Genomic DNA, 5,000 nt, shown 5'->3' with positions numbered 1-5,000 from the left:
TTCGAGTCAATTGCTTGAACACGAACTACACTCTTGATCACGCGAGGCGCAAGTCCCCCGTGACCACCGAGATTTGTTCTGCGACGCCAGAGCGTCCGTTGGCGCCACTCGATAGACTGCACAAGCAGGCAACGTCGGATGCATTGCACACGGCTAGCGGATCTCTCTGCACTGCGTCGGGTGTCCCAACGTATGTCTGGAGACATTGCTATGCCGGTATGGCACTCTGCGCACTCTTTCTTGTCCTCTTCGAGCGACGGGCCTCTAAGCGGGGTTGTATGCCGGTACGACACATCGACTGGTACATTGCACGCACTAACGATCTCTCTGCACTGCATGGAACTCATTCGTAACCACCGTGACGGGAGACTTTGCTAGTACGCACGATACTCTGCGCATGTGTACATGTTTTACAACCCAGCCAACTTGAGCACCTAGGGGAAGTTGTGATGCCATCTGAACACCCACCGACTGATGCATTGAACGGCTAAAGTTGACCTTCAATCCGAACTGGCACTCTGCGGCGTGGAGGCAGTTGCGCGACCACTCCTATCCCAAACCAACAAAGCAAGGTGTATCCTACGTGCTCGGTACAAGCACACCACGACGGGACACATTGAACGGTTCAGCGATCTCTCTGCACTAGTGGAAGAACTCCAACGTGATACGGGAGACTTTGCTACAGCGGCTTCTCTGCACTTCTGGGCTACCACCTTGTGACGGGAGACATTGCTAGCGGTCACTCTGCACTAGTGATGGTACACCACCGTGATACGGGAGACATTGCTAACGGCCACTCTGCACAGGTGCCAATACCACCTTGTGACGGGAAACATTGCTAGGAACCGATCGGCATCTCTGCGCGATTACTTGACGCACACCCAACTAAGTCAACTGTTGGACTTTTTCGTAATCACGGCGGGACACATTGAACGAGCTCTAACGGATCTCTGCACGCATGGAACATGGTGGCGGGAATCATTGCTAGAACCGAACGGCGCCTCTGCGCGATGTACAAACAAGCTCAACAGGAACCTCGTATCGGCTGCCGAGCCGGAGCTCGAACAACTTGGACTTTCACCTCTAATTTATATCAACTCACCACTCCCCGAGGGATCCGCAGAATTGCTTCTGGGTCCCGTATCGTTATTTGCGATTCGTGTTTGCATTACACTACATTGAACTATTCCAACTTGTTTATCCGCATGGCGAACATTTGCTGCATTGAACATTAAAGTTCCACTTCGCTCTCCCCTACGTGGGTCTGAGCTTCACTCTCAGGGAAAAAATATGCCACATTGGTTAGGGAAACCCGGTTTCATCACGCTATGTGCCCTGCACTACCGGCTTAGCGTGAATGCTTCGAGTTTCCCTAAGAAGTTCGATTGGTCTTGCAGAGTTTAAAGACAACGAAGCTTAGTTTCAAGCAATGATATAATATACGCGTATTAAAAACCCTTAACTGTTACAACTTTTATGCTTGAAACCATCGCAACGAAGTCTTTGGGTCCGTAGACCCGTGATGTACTGCTCCAGGAAACGTTTTGAAAGAGTGGAAACTCAAAATCATAGGTTAAGATCATCGGCAGAACCCACCAGACACCACTTTTGCTTCATAAGTTCGGCCTATAGTCATATGACGATTTTCATCGGGGAGGGGACGTATGACCCAAACGGGGGCTTATATGACCCACGGACACTGCAAACCATGCTCCTACGACTAAATAGAGGTTAAAACTACGATTTGGTGAAATCTTCATTTTTGACCTCGGAGCAAGGTACCTTCCCTATAGTAGGCAATGAGTAAATGATCATAATCCCAGGAGGGCAAAAAATGGGAACCCGAGAGGAAAGCGCTGTTGGCGCGCCTAAGCTAGTGGCCCGTAGAGTAAAAAGGGTACCCCCAACAAAGTTGTCGTTTCACGTTCTGGTTTCACTTTTCATCATCTAGGGTGCGTTCCTGACACGTTTTGAGGGGTTTTAGCAAAAAAAAATTTTTCGACTACTCGAGCTCTCTGGCCCGTTCGGTGCACATTTTTGAAAAAAGCTAGGGAGCTGCCCCTAGGTTCGGGGTGTCACAAAATGTTGAAAAGTGGTCGAAAAACCACTATCCAGAATCGGATGTAGAATCGTTAGACGAACTTAAAATTGTTCTACGACACCCATCTGCGACGTTTAGTATTCGAGATATAGCACTTTGTAGGTCTGACCGAGCAATTTTTGTTCCGCGCACTTTGTGCACCGTACACTTTGATGTTTGTATGAAAAAGTACCCTACCTAGGGACGCGTAGAGCAAATTTGTACCCCCGGGCATGTTGTCGATTGACATTCTGGTTGCACTTTTCATCATCTAAGGTGCGTTCCTGACACGTTTTGAGGGGTTTTAGCAAAAAAAAATTTTTCGACTACTCGAGCTCTCTGGCCCGTTCGGTGCACATTTTTGAAAAAAGCTAGGGAGCTGCCCCTAGGTTCGGGGTGTCACAAAATGTTGAAAAGTGGTCGAAAAACCACTATCCAGAATCGGATGTAGAATCGTTAGACGAACTTAAAATTGTTCTACGACACCCATCTGCGACGTTTAGTATTCGAGATATAGCACTTTGTAGGTCTGACCGAGCAATTTTTGTTCCGCGCACTTTGTGCACCGTACACTTTGATGTTTGTATGAAAAAGTACCCTACCTAGGGACGCGTAGAGCAAATTTGTACCCCCGGGCATGTTGTCGATTGACATTCTGGTTTCACTTTTCATCATCTAGGGTGCGTTCCTGACACGTTTTGAGGGGTTTTAGCAAAAAAAAATTTTTCGACTACTCGAGCTCTCTGGCCCGTTCGGTGCACATTTTTGAAAAAAGCTAGGGAGCTGCCCCTAGGTTCGGGGTGTCACAAAATGTTGAAAAGTGGTCGAAAAACCACTATCCAGAATCGGATGTAGAATCGTTAGACGAACTTAAAATTGTTCTACGACACCCATCTGCGACGTTTAGTATTCGAGATATAGCACTTTGTAGGTCTGACCGAGCAATTTTGTACTGAAATGTATGGTGAACATGTAATTCATTAAATAACATTGACTTGCATCGTGCCCTACTTCATCGGCACAGCTGTTATTGACTATCTTTAGTGGAAATGGATTGAGTTTGACCATTTTAAGCCCATTTCCTATGCCGTGCACCAACATTGTGTACCGATCAGGGAAAGTACGCTACGTACGCGTTCATGGATGTCGATGTTGGTACAAGTTGCCTTTCGGGATAGCCGTGCACCAAAACTGTGTACCGATCAGGGAAAGTACAAGACGGAGGGTGCAGCTCGAGCGTACGCGTTCATAGATGTCGATGTTGGTACACTTGCACCAAAATTGTGTACCAATCAGGGAAAGTACAACACGGAGGGCGCAGCCCGGGCGTACGCAATCATGGATGTCCATGTTGATACAATCTACGTGTACGTACCTAGTTTTTGTAGGAAAAGTTGCAATTAAGTGCTTGCATGCTTAAAATGCTCATCTCAACCGGTCACCTTTTGGCCTGCCCTTTTATAACAGAAACCTAGAAAGATACTCGAGATTTTTGTGTTTTTCCATTCGCCCGGGACGACGAAATGAGCTATGTGCACATCGTGCAGAAAATTGTCTTCGCCACGCATGTTTTTGTCCATCCACTCATATAATCACCCGCATTTGTGTTCAACACGGACGGCGCAGCCCGAGCGAACGCGTTAATGTTTATGTTTGTACACACTGCTTGTACGATTCTAGGATTTGGTAATTGCGTCACAGTGCCCGACCGTCGCGGACACCATTCTTGGACAGAAGTCCTAGTACGTAGAGTACTTTCCCTAGGTATGTGCTCGTTCGTGACTATCGTTGCGTGCTTACGGACACGCTTGGGTATGTTTACCATACAAGGTTTACTAGGGAAACCTGGGAAGGACGCTTGCCCTCCCGTCGCGGACACCATTCTTGGAAAGAAGTCCTAGTACGTAGCGTTCCTTATTTTACTTGATCAGTTTGTAATGCATTCGCTTTGTTCCATCGACTTCTGCTACTGCTCACTAAGGGGTGTTCGTTTGCGATGTGTACGATAAGCAACTGTCTATCGTAACCAGCAGTTAATCAACACTTTTTACCCAAGTCATAGCAACATAGAGTACTTTTCCTAATCGGTACACAATTTTGGTGCACCTCTAACCTCGCCGGCACTTTATCGTTACGTTTTGTGCACAACCTAGGGACGTGGTGTAAGTTTCATGATTTTTATGTTTGATTCGGTTTATTATGATTGAAAAATACGCTACGTCCCAGAAATTGGAGCTCGACTACTTCCTCCATGTGGCGAAAAAAGTAACTAGGCAACGCCTAGCTTATGCCCCATTTGTACTTCAATTTTCATTATCAGGTTTGAAAAATACGCTAAGTCCCAGAAATCTGAACTCGAATACTTTTGCCACGTGGCGCCAAAAGCTACTGAGAAACGCCTAGCCTTTTACCCATTTATAATTTAGTTTTCGTTATAAGTTTTGAACAATACGCAAAGTTCCAAGAATCTGAACTCGAGTACTTTTTACATGTGCCGCCAAAAGCTACTGAGCAACGCCTAGGTTGATACATTTTTGGTACATGGAGTGTATGCATGCAGGCGTACTGCCGTGCTAGACCGGAAAATCGAACTTGCTACTAGAACGTAAAGTAAGTCCCCTAGATAGGTGCTTTTGCATGCCTCTGATCGACGACCATGCAACGTGCGACACGCGTAGCTAGGCTTCCCCAAACAAATTTCCTAGAATAGCACCAAATTGCACACTTTCAGGGGTATATTTTGGTACCGTGTACCGTGCATGGTACAAGTATCAGTAGCTCGTGCAATTTATTTTGCATCGTGTTGCGGTTGCTGGTGCGTCGGGATAGGAGTGTTTCGAGACTTTCGCCAAGCGTTGGTGCCATTTGGTGGATAATTAATGTTCTAGCCACAATAAACGTGCCACATAATGCCAATAAG

The sequence above is a fragment of the Anopheles coluzzii genome (genome assembly GCF_943734685.1).
Source record: "Anopheles coluzzii chromosome X unlocalized genomic scaffold, AcolN3 X_unloc_9, whole genome shotgun sequence".
Taxonomy (NCBI): Eukaryota; Metazoa; Arthropoda; class Insecta; order Diptera; family Culicidae; genus Anopheles; species Anopheles coluzzii.
The sequence above is the reverse complement of the archived record's forward strand: the minus strand, read 5'-3'. Positions refer to the sequence as shown.